Source organism: Anas platyrhynchos, chromosome 10 (assembly GCF_047663525.1).
Source record: "Anas platyrhynchos isolate ZD024472 breed Pekin duck chromosome 10, IASCAAS_PekinDuck_T2T, whole genome shotgun sequence".
In the NCBI taxonomy this organism is placed as follows: Eukaryota; Metazoa; Chordata; class Aves; order Anseriformes; family Anatidae; genus Anas; species Anas platyrhynchos.
The window spans coordinates 21,113,465-21,125,601 of NC_092596.1; the positions used below are offsets into that span (position 1 = coordinate 21,113,465).

Here is a 12,137-nt window from a genome sequence, read left to right on the forward strand (position 1 = left end):
AGGAAGGCCTGTAGAATTCCTTGGCAGGGTTTAATCATAAGAACAGGCCAGGGGAAGCGAAATAAGCCAGGAAAGCCTGGCATGGCCTTGCTGTGCCATCTGAGGCAGATCCTGCATTATGAAGCAGAGTAATCTTGTCAAAGCAGGCTGATTGACTTCACGTTTAAGGAGAAGCTCCTTAAAAAAAGCTTTTTTTTTTATTCCCCCCCCCCCCCCCCCCCCCTTTGAAGGCAAGAACAGGCATATTTCTAAAGGACAAGAAAGAACAATGGAATTAGTAAAAGACAGGAATTTAGGGTTCTGCATTTATTGTTTATCAACTACATGCTTTGGGTAAAGGGTATACGTTTGAAAAGTTCTTAAATGAGCTAAAATAGGCTGCTTTATTATTTTCTTCTTTTTCTTTTTTTAACTGTCAAAGGGCTCAAATCACAGGCCAGCTGTTGGCCAAAACAGAAAGACAGTTCTTGTTTCTTAGAGTTTATCCTACTGGGAATTGATTGAAAACTTGATCCTTAATAACCTGTTGCTCTTCCAGATAGTCATTTGAAAAAGTAAGATGCTTTTTCATGTACTTCTAGCATTTTATTATTCGACTAATTCAGGGAGAAATGTTCTGTTTATTCACATTGTGCTCTGAGAAAGATGAATGGAAGTTCAAAACAGCTTTGTGAAACCAGTTACTATTTTATTTTTTATATCATTGACTCTCTTCATTAAATTTTTTATTTTTCAGAGGATAATTCTTGATCTTCTGTACTGAAGAGACTTTTCAGATACCATTTTACCTGCCTAACAGTATTTAGTATTCTTTTTCCATCTTCTCCCCTCCAGGACACAATTCATTCATTCCTGAGGTTTGCACATATGTTTAGATGGGGTGATATTTTCAGCATGATGCCACAGCTGTGTTGCTCACAGTTGCTCTGAACCAGTTTGCTGAGGTTGTCAGCTTCAAATTATTCATTTAAACTGATCTATTCATCTCTGCCACAGGTCTCAAAATGAGATGTAAAGAGATTTTTGCATTTTTAGGAAATCTAATAAGAGTGATAAAAATATGCACATGGGTGGAGAATGACCACATATTTTAAGTGTGATTCATTACAGACTCTTGTCCAAAAAGACTTTTCACTTGAACTAGCATCTTCTTTGCTCTCAGCTGCTGCAGCTGAAACTGTATGGATGGGGTATGTAAATTCAAGGCAAGCTTCTTATTTAGCATTTCTGCCTTGCCAAATGAATCATAGATAGGAAATCACTGAGCTTGCCAAAATTTATCATACTGTGTCTCCAAAAGTGAAAACAGGTTTTTCATATAGCAAAGCAAATGCTGTGTTTTGCCACAGATAATATTTTGAAAGTTGTTACAAGGTATCTTTGTAGCACAGATTTTTTTTTCCGAACTGATTGCATACTTCAAAGTACCAAGCTTTTCAAGATCCACATAAAACTAATTAATCAACCTTGCAAACCGCATATCTTCCTTTCAAGTAGATCCCACAATCCTTCTACCTTGGGGAATAATTTTCTTGTTTTCCTAGCATTTTCCCAATCTAATTATTGTACCTCTAAATAGGAGATTTGTTATTACACAACATGATTAATTAGATATGTTATTTCTTTATCAGGTGAGAAATCACCAAAGGATTGATGATAAGCTTATGAAATCAACAAAGGCTGTATAAGGCAAAATGCAATTACTTCTCAATTAAAAATCCATTTGACATATTTGAGAGATTAATAAACAAAATAGATTTGTTTCTAACAGAAATAATTGGATTTTTAAGAAAAGATGAATTATTTTTGATATACATCATCTTTATCTAAAGCATAAACCATAAAAAAAGTATAAACTTAGACACCTAGAGGTAGCAGAGACTTAATTTTGCAAACATGAACTTTTACATGATTAAAGTTCTTAAAACATAGGAAGTAAATTAACAACAACAACAACAAAAAAGGTAATTAAGAACTTGACAGGGTGAACATTTTGTGTTCTCCTTTCAAAAAAATACATAGTGACTAATTTGATCTTACCATCAATGTAAAAAGTAATGTAATGATGTCAAAGATCCTTGGCTTCACCAAGCATCTTCCTTTTTTTCCCTGAGTGCCTATACATTCCTGATTTCTAGTGGTTCTGTGTGTGTGTCACTACTGCTGACGTCTTGCGCTCTAGTGACACGGAAGTCTCGATCTAGGGTCAAACTCTGTCTGTTTCCGCCTAAAAAATCAAACAATATGATTCATATGTCATTTAGGAATCTTGAGGCATTTTTGCCATTGGTGGATATTTGCCCATTTTTCAAAGAACTGTAGGAAATAGAAAACTTCTGTAATAGGTCGTCTGATACTTAAATCCAATGGAACTTGTTTCTTCAGCAGAGCTGAACCTGTCTTGATGCCATCCTGTGACTTTCTGGGGCACTTGATTCTTTCAGCAAGACTAGTTTCTTGTATTGTGAAGAGTCTGGAAAGCACAAATGAATTATAATAACCATCTTCTGACTAAATGAGAATGTGTTTTGTACAGAAAACCAGATCTGAATTGAGCTTTATTAATGCAAGTTTCAGGGTATGAGGAAACCATCTGAAACTGTAGGCTTTTCAATCAAAGAGAACTTTCATCATATTCAAACATTATCTGGAGAGCCATATGGATGACTCTCTGGCAATATGCCATTTATCAAGCATCTGATCTATCAGTTTGTCTTCTCTTGAAAGCCTTATGGTAAAGGCCCACTGATTTTTCTTCTCAATCCTTAGTGATCAAGTAGAGTTTAAAACAAGTAAAGATATGATTTCATTATTTTGAATTCATAAACGCAGAGTCAGTGAATAGCTTCTTCCAGACTTCAGCTTTAAAGATTGGCTAAGGACTATAATCAACTTTTAAAGTCAAAAGGCTCTAACAATATATAAATCATAGTATGTGAAGAGAAAAAAAAATGTATCTGGTAGGATTTCATCATCCTAAGTTTTAATCTTAATTAATATTAAAAATAATCTACAGCAGAAATGCAAAAGTATCCGTTTCCAACATTTTCTTCAGGTTAGTATGTAGTATGAAGAATTATTGACATTATTTTATTAAATACTTTATTTATGTATAAGTGAATATGGGAGCTGATCAAAACTATTTACAAGTTTCCTTAAACTTTTTCAAACTGTTCTAGAATAAGGATTTTTTCTGACGTAGGAATCCTACTATTCTGATGCTTTTAAGTAAATGTAAAGAAGAAAAAAATGAAAGGAGACCCTTTGCATTAAGGCATTTTGCTGTTCTGTTACATACTTCCTAAAAATGGTAAGCAGATCTCCAGTGGTTTCACTTGTATGCAGACTGGTGTGTGTGATTTTTCATGTGCCCATTTGCAGGCTGCTGTACTAATAATCTCTCATTTAATTTCCATCTTAGTGCTCTGTGAAATATTTTATCTAATGTCTTCCAAATACAGGTGAGCAGTGTTTCTGTTCTCTTCCTGCTTGCTCGTATGGGAAGGGGGATAAAACAGTAATCTCACATCTTTGATAGACACATCCATGGAATGAAAAGATGACATGGAATTAGGACTTAACCTTGTGTTAATATTCCAAATGAACTTTGATTTTTTTTTTTTTTTTGTGATTCTTATTTGCAGTTGCAAATAAGAGTGTAAAGTATTCATACATATAATTTAACATGGATGCTTTTGAAAATGTCTGTTTTTATTTTTGAGGACATTTAGTGTCACCAGACAAAAGACTAGAAATTACAATTTAGATGGGAATTGAAAAGCAGTATAATTTAGAGATGCATGAAAAGCAGGTAAGATGATTCCTGAAAACTACTGATCTGAAGTTGAGGAATAATTTCTACATTTCAATTTTTATTCCTGTTTGATTGTCAGCAGAAAACACTTACATAGCGGCTGTGTTAATTCTCAATTTATATTGAGGATTAAGAAAATTGCATTTAAGCAGAACAAATGTTCTTTAAATTCCATCTTGGGAAACTTTGTAACATATTTAATAATTCCCCTTCAAGTGTAAAATTTACAAAAAACCAGTGACAGTAAGTACAGAAGATAAATATTGAATATACTTTTGTGAGAACTTCACAATTTCATTTGAGTGGGGATTTTGATCCCTATGAATTTACCATGCTATTCTCCTCCAAGCATGTTCCGTATAATTTATTTCACAATAGGAATTTGAAAAGCACCTATATAATTGCTTTTGTTTGCAAAATAAGTATGCAATTCAGATTCTTATTGCTCATAGAAATAAAAATCTCTTGAATCGTAATTTGACTCATGTTACTTCATAAAATCGAATGACTGTTAATACTAAGATTTCTGTTGTTGATTGTTTTTAAGATTTCTGTTGTTGATTGTTTTTACAGTGTGACAATTGGATACGTAACTCCATTCAAGGATAGCTTTGACTCTGCAGTTGAGGTTCCAAATCATAATTTGCCTAGCTTAAAATTACAGATGCTAAGATGACTTTGTTAGGGTCTGCATTCATAAAATGCTTTGCCAATCCCAATTAAAAACTGGAATGGCGTGCTTTTCAATTACCTGGAGCTCCTGAAATATTCAAAAAACTGAATTAGTTCTAAATTGTGACTGCCTTAGCTAAGAAGCAAGCAAATGACTTGAATAGTGGTCTGTCTCATCAAAATATGGAAGCCCCAGCAGAAAAAGCATCAACCTTTTGTAATTACAACACTTTGCATTATTTTCTTTGATGAATGGTGAATGATGAGTTTCCTATGGATATAATTGGAGATTATATATGCACTCAGCACAGAAAAAGGAGTATCTCCAATTAGTAGAATAAGGAAATTTTATTTTTTTGGTGAAAGGGAATTTTGTCTACATTTCTTTAGCTGTTAGTTATTCTCAATTAAAAAAAAAAAATCATTCTTACAGCAGCCAGCATCAGAAGGCATTTTGGTTGTTTCGAGGTTTTTATGTAGAATAAGGGCTGCATATTTTCCATGGATGACCATAGTTAATATTCCCGTTGCTCAAAGTAAGTTCAGTGCTATGGCATATTTTGTTCCCCTGTTTAGTTAGTGATGAATTTCATCTGGCATTCCACTTGGACCATTTTTCACTGGAGATGATAGAAAGCTGAATAGTGTTGTGGTTTTAATTGGCTGTTTGATAGACAGCAACGTGTCTTAAATGTTCTGGGATATTGTTTCATTTCAGTGTACTAAAGGCCTAATACAGAACCTATGGAGGCAATGGAAAAGCTTTTGTCTTAGCATTGGGCCCTAAAGAATTGCCAATACCCATTTGAAAAAATGTGTACGTTTCAAAGCAAAAGATCAGTCATGATTTCTAATTGACTGCAGTAACACCTTGATTGAAATAAGATAACTTGGTATTTTCTATTATTAAAAAAGATTTTTTTTTTTCCCTGAAGTTTCATAAGGAAATACAGACTAAACTTAAATTTTTGGCATAAGAGCTAATCCCATTTTCTTTGTACTCTTAATGCTCTGAAGCTCTGAATCTTCGCTCCTCCAGTTTCAGCAAATGAGTAATACCTGGAGAGATAGAAATTTCATATACATTTTTCCCCCGAGGTTGTCTCTTCTGCTGACTGCATGGCTGTCTCTCTAAAACCATTCTATCAATTGTTCAAGTGTGAATGTTGTGTAATATGTTTTATATCTGGGAGGTTGAAGCTTTGTTCTCCTACTGGGAGTTTCATATTTTGATGAGACAGCTTTAGTTTCTTTCTTTTTCCATTTCCTAGGAATCCCTAAAAAATGATCTTGTTATATAAGAAGTGTAGCAACTATAACTTCCTAGCTACTTACCTAGGTAATTTACTTTTCTCAGTAAAATAGTAGAGACCATCCAGTCACTAGTGACAGGCTACAAGTTATTCATGGTCGTAGTAAATACTATGTTCAAATACATATTTTGAAGTCTCCTCAAAATGTTTTGGTCTCATAAATGTGTTAATTTGTTTGTGTATATTAGTTGTGCACTGTTATGCTGTTTAAACCTCTTCATGGTCAATAACAATCTAAGACTTCACACAGTTACCTGTGGTTTGGAGATCCTGCATTGCAGTTACACAAAAGCAGAGTGGGAAATCTGGGTGCTGGGATTTGTGTATGCCAGAACAGAGGAGCCTTGGTCTACGTGAGGACCTGGCTATTTAGGTAAAATGCAAAATGCAATGCATATGTGCATAAATGTAGCACTTCCCAACCATCAAGAACTGCTGTTACTAACTCTGGTTCCTTGTATAATGAGCAGAGTTCAGTAATGATTTAGTCATATTTACATTTTTTATATTCGTGCTGTCTCAGCACCTATGCAAACTGTCATTTCCATTCTCTGGCTGTGCTCATAGTGGATCAGAGGAGACCGTCAAGTCCATGAGAAGGATGTTCTGTGAGGGCTGTTAAATAGCATGGAGCTGAGCAAGCTGCTGTGAGGGCAGTTGGAGGCTGGGAGAACATGAAAGGAAAGGAGCATGTGTTCTGGGCCTGGCCTTCGCTGGATGTGAGACCTTTCTTTGCAGCGCTTTGTGGAGCAGAGACACTGAACTGAGTGGGCCTGCGTGCTGGTGGAAGGAGGAATCATTATGGTGTAGGAATATCTATGTAGGAAGTAGGAATCATTATAACATTGAATTGAATTCAGGTGTTGTGACATGTTTGGGTCCTGTTATTTTAGTGGCTTCAGGGACTCTGGGTGTTAAATGGAAGCCTCAGAAGCATCTGCTTCCTCAGCACCCTGCCTACCCACTTGGAGACACCGGCGTGCGGGTGAGGAGTTCCCTGCTCCAAGGGTCCAGCCTTGCCCAGGCTCCTTCCTAGATGCTGTGAGGTGCCCCAGTGGAGGAGATCTGAGGCTGCTTACACTGCAGCACAGATTTGTTTTTTTTTTTATTTAAATACTGTCCGTGGCCAGTAGTATGTGCCAATATACTGTATAGCATGGAAATAGTGTTTATGGACAATTTCTGTAGTTAGTGAGATGTTAGCTTACGTCTTCTGACAGGTGCTTATATTACTGCCTGTGTTTGTAATTCATTGCATTGTGATTGTTTTTTGTCCATTTAAATGCATGTTTTTTTTTCTAGCTGTTCTTATATAAGCTGATATGGAGATTAGTACTGTAGTTAAATTGATGTAAGACTGAATGGAAAAAATCCTTTTGTTTGATATTTAAATCAGTTCTATTTACTGTCTTCCTGGCCTTGCAATCAGAAAGAAGAAACAGAAGTACCTGAATTGATGTCAGTTATGTCATTTTTTTTTTCTATGACTATGTGATTTGTTCCATATCATATGTATTCTCCTGTGTATAGCATCCTTTCTGCTTTCCATGTTGTGTTGTTGTTGTAGGGTTTTTAGTGTTTTGTTTTTTGTTTTTTTTTTTTTGGGGGGGGAGGGAGGAGGAGGAGTGGTGTTATTACTTGTGCTTTTTATACACTGTATAAGTTATAGAGGGTTAAATATGAGACATAAGAAAGTTGCTTTCCTTGAAACACTGGCCAAACCTCTCCTCGGACTGATGTGGTTGAGATCAGACAGACATAATTCCTGAAACACCAAAATCTTTTTATTTTGCTTTTCTGCAGAAAGTAGATATTAATTTTAATGAAGAAAACTATGACTTCGGTAATTGCTATTTGAAATGATACTGTGTTTTTTAAGGATTTTAGTATTTGTAAAGAATGAAAATTCAAACTCTAGAGATTAAATCCACTCATTTATAGCTTCTGTCACATTAAAGGAACTGAACGTAAATCAATTGGAGTAAGCAAATGTAATGTAGCATTATTTTCAAATGTCTGTTATATAGATAGTCTACCATTTAAAAGCAGATTTTGTTTTTGCTTTACAGTGTTTGTAAAAGATACATTTGGTTTCAATATTTTTATATTCAAAATGTTAGAAAGAATATGCTATGGGGAAAAGTCTGGCTGCTTATAGCAGATCATTATGTATTTCAACATAGTATGAGCAGTGTACTGGGTTGTGAGTGGAATTTGAGTTTGAAGACAAAAGAGAACTATTCATGTTAGAAATACTCATGCCCAGCATACCTTACTCACTCAAGATGATCTGATCTGACTCCATCAATTCTTGAAACTACTTCTTTGCCTCTTCCAAATGTCAGTAAATCCAGAACATATTTTATCTTGTCTTCAGCTGCTACAATCATGAGGGTCTCAAGTTTAACATGAGAGATTTCACTGATACGCCTATGTGAAGGAAATGTATATTTTGATTGGTATCAGAACAGTCTCAGGGTTCAAGGATTAGAGAGCAGAATGCTTGGCCATGAAATAAGTGGAATGGAAATGCTTAGCTATAGCTTTTAAAGAAGCTAGTAGGTCAGACTCAGTAATTTCTTTTGTTAGCGATGAACAACTTAGCAGCTGAGGAAAACCTGTACTTTTCTGTGGCATATTAGTGTGTACTAGTATCCAGCAAGAGGATGTTGATATAAAGATATCTGTTTATCCAATGGACAAATAATGTAGTAATTCGAATGAGTGTTTGCTTGCTGGTTTGGAATAAAAAGCTAAGGAAATGCATCAGAAATCCCCCAAACAAGAAAACACAACTATTTGTTGCTGTTGTTAATGCTGTGTCTGACAGAGTGATGATGCGTTTTGTTTTTTATTTTTTCCCAGGACCATATTGTTTTTCCACACTGCTGAGGACTTCTGAGATAGAAAACCATCTGCAAGTTTGCTTACAGATCAACCCCTTGTGAAGCCCAGGTAGTGCACTGGGAAAATTATCATGTTGCTCTAGGGTTCTCAGAAGTCTTAATCCCTGAGTTTCTTTAGGGCAAAGCTCCTTAATGAAATCACAATATTTGGATGGCACAGTCCCCAGGATATGTAAACATGCTGCCTAAACAGCTGTTAAATAATTGTCAGTGTTTATTCAGGTTCTCAGTAAGGGAGAGGTAGATTTTAACACACTTTATGGTGGGATCTCCACAGAGAACAAAGTTAATCCTTCCTACTGTGGATGTGTTTCAGAACTGCAGTGCTCTTTTCTGAAGTCACTGATTGACTGTGTGCTGACTAAATGGTTTCTATCCATTTGCAACCTGCTTTCTTTAAAACTTTTTTTTTTTTCTTACTAACGTTGGATTTAGATGATTATTAAGGATATTCTGAGAATTCCATGAAACTGTACTTTTAACAGACGTTACAATCAAACCTGAAGTCTCAGCACAGTGATCTCTAAACAAGGCATGTTTCAACCATTTTGTGTCCAAAATTGCATGCAAGACTTTGCACTTGTTCAAATGCCATGACACAGCATGTAATATGGATATTTGCTGTAATACATCTGTACAGTTTTATGCTGCTAGACGTCTAAGGTTAGGTTCGATGTGCCATACAGAGCATCATTTATTTTTGGACAGAAAGATATTTCAAGTGATGGAAAATGAAGTTAGGAGCAATGTTTGAATCCACTAAAAGAGAAATAGCTTTTAGATACGTATTGTGTGTTTAGATCTTTGGAGCTTTGCACTTTATACTTGATATTCAGATTTTGTAAAATTAAGAAGGGGAAAAAAATCACTGGATCTAGTGGGGAGTGACTTTATAAGTGAGCTATCTAGTTTCCACATCGGTATCAAGTAGCTGATCATTACTTATGGCAAGGTTTTCCATTGGCATAAAAATTAAATGGTCAGTTTGTCATCATAATTAATGCACATGTGAAATTTTCATAAGAGTTAAATACAGTAAGACAATACATGCTTTCATGTCTTAAATGCTAAGATGCAAAAGGGTAAATATAATATGAAAACTGTTACTGAGTATATGGTCTAAATATGCGCAGTGATTGCTCTTGTCTAAATATTAGCTGTCTGTCTTAATGCTTTTCACTGTGGCATCATGACAGTATGAAGCCTGATGTGATATAAATGATGCCAATGTATGCACTGTTGGCATGAGCATCTGTCTCCTTGGCAGAGTCCAAAGGCAGCTCCTGGCAGCTTTGGAGTTGCCTCTAGGTCTATCATATGGTTAAGCTTCTGACTTTTCCTCTTTAGCTAAAGTCCACTCCATCTGGAACATATTAAATTCTCTTTCACCTTTGATACTAGAGAAACACGTGTGGTAACATAGTGCATTCTGTACTCAGGACTCTGAAGTTGCTTAAATCAGCCAAGTCTTGTGCTTAGGAATGTTACACTTCTGCAGAGATCTGAAAAAATGCTCTGCATGTTACACACCAGAACTGAAATCTGAAAAAGGATGAGATGAAAATCACTGTTTTGTGTAAAACGATCGAAGAAATTACAGTGCAATTTGTCCTTTTTTTTTGGGGGGGGGGGGGAGGGGGAGGGGGGGAGGTAAGGGATGGAGGGAGGCAGGTAGAGGTAGAAATAGGAAAGGGGGAGAAAGGAGAAAGCAGTACTGAACTGATCATATTCTGTAGTGGTATTTTACCTCTCAGTGCTGATTAGGCTGCTAGACAAAGAAAATCTGAAATGCATAGTCAGCATGAAGGAGTGGGAGGGTAAAAACAGGCACAGAAGGTCAGATAGAGTTCTGGATTGACCCCAAATGTTGTTACAGATCAAGGCCTATTATAGCCCTGATATTTAGCCACATTTTACAAAGGTTTGAGTCAACTATAAGGCATTAAAGGAAAAAAAAGTAGATGATGTACTTTGGACTACTAAAAAGTAGTCAAAAAATGTGGGCAGTGGTCGCTTTTCTTTCTCCAATTTGAACAGATCTTTCATTTTCTTAAACAGGTGCATAAGCATTTTATATAGAAAGCATTAAGACACCTAGTTAGCTCCAGCACACCAGAGGATTTGGTCCATACCCTGCTAGAACAACTGAATCTGGACTTTAAAAGTACTAGCGTATGTCAGCATTATACTGTACTAGATACTGAAAAAAGAAATTACTCTTTCTTCCTGCTTCTTGGACTGGTTCCTTTGGTGTAAGGGCCAAGTGTGACAAGTTCCCAGTCACAGCTATAGTGAGATCCAGGCTTCATGAGACAGAGCAAGAGAGAAACTAAAAAGTTTTCCAAAAAGACTGAGAAACTCCCAATGGTCATTCATTTTTGATTGCATCCTTTTCCTTCTTTCAATCTCTCATATAGCTATTTAAACAATGTTAATGCCTCACAGTGTCCTGGTAACATCTGTGTAGCACAGGAAAAGGGGAAAGCTTGTGAAAATTGAAATACTTCAGAGTCCCTGTCACTGAAATAGACCACCTTTGGTCAGAGTTACAAAACCACTGGCAAAGTAACACACATTGGAAAAAACAAAGAAAACAGAAGATGGGAGGAAATAGCTTCTTTGTGGTTCAAGTGAACAGCTTGTTCACTCATCTTCTGGATCCCAGCACACTTCTTTTGGTCTCTGTGGCATCTGGCTGACTTGCTTTGGTTTCTCTTCACACTTTGTCACACCAGGAGAGGGCTGTACATGCTGCTCCATCCTGCCCTGCCAATTACAGCAAGGGGATAATGACACTGACTCTATTCCAGTGCTGGCTAGGCTTAGAACTGATTAGACAGATGGGCAAAAAGATGAAGAAGACTTGATTCTAACTTTGAGGACTGAGATCTGAAAATACAGAAGTTTATTTTTCCTTCTTGCCTAGGTATAGCATAGGCATTTACATGCTTTTTTATGATAAAGTCAGATTTTAACAAAAACTCAGTGTCCTATCTCTTTTTCTGGCTTGTCTAATATATCCCAGTTCTTGTCTGTGAAGGTGACTTACACGAACAAAAGCAAAATGTTCTTGGGAGCTACCATGTTGATAAGACATTAGAGCTCTTTGTAACATCCTCCCTGGCAGAAACAGCATGCCTGAATGTTTGGACATTCATTTTTTCAGCACAGTTTGAAACTCATTTGATTCTGTTAGCCTCTGAGGATCATTCAAATCAGTCCAGGCAATCCATGAACCCTGACATCAATTTGTCTGCCAAAGTCACCAGTTTAATAAATAATGGTATTAGCCAGGCAAAGGTTATGTCCCTTTAATATTCATATAACACTTCACTATGTGTTTTTATATCTTCTTTGAGCATTCACCTGGAAAGACAGCAAGCTTGAAAAGCTTATTTTGAAGAGAGCAGTGCTAGTTGCCAGGTTGTCACG

General features: G+C 36.2%; 1 long non-coding RNA gene across 3 annotated transcripts in view; it reads left to right on the forward strand.

The window, feature by feature from the left end:
• Positions 1–12,137, forward strand: part of LOC106016862 (uncharacterized) — a 294,342-nt gene that overhangs the window by 73,340 nt on the left and 208,865 nt on the right. For all 3 annotated transcript variants that reach the window (XR_011811771.1, XR_011811769.1, XR_011811772.1), the window contains exon 2: positions 8,665–8,754. This is a non-coding gene — a long non-coding RNA (uncharacterized lncRNA). The remainder of the gene's footprint in view (positions 1–8,664; positions 8,755–12,137) is intronic.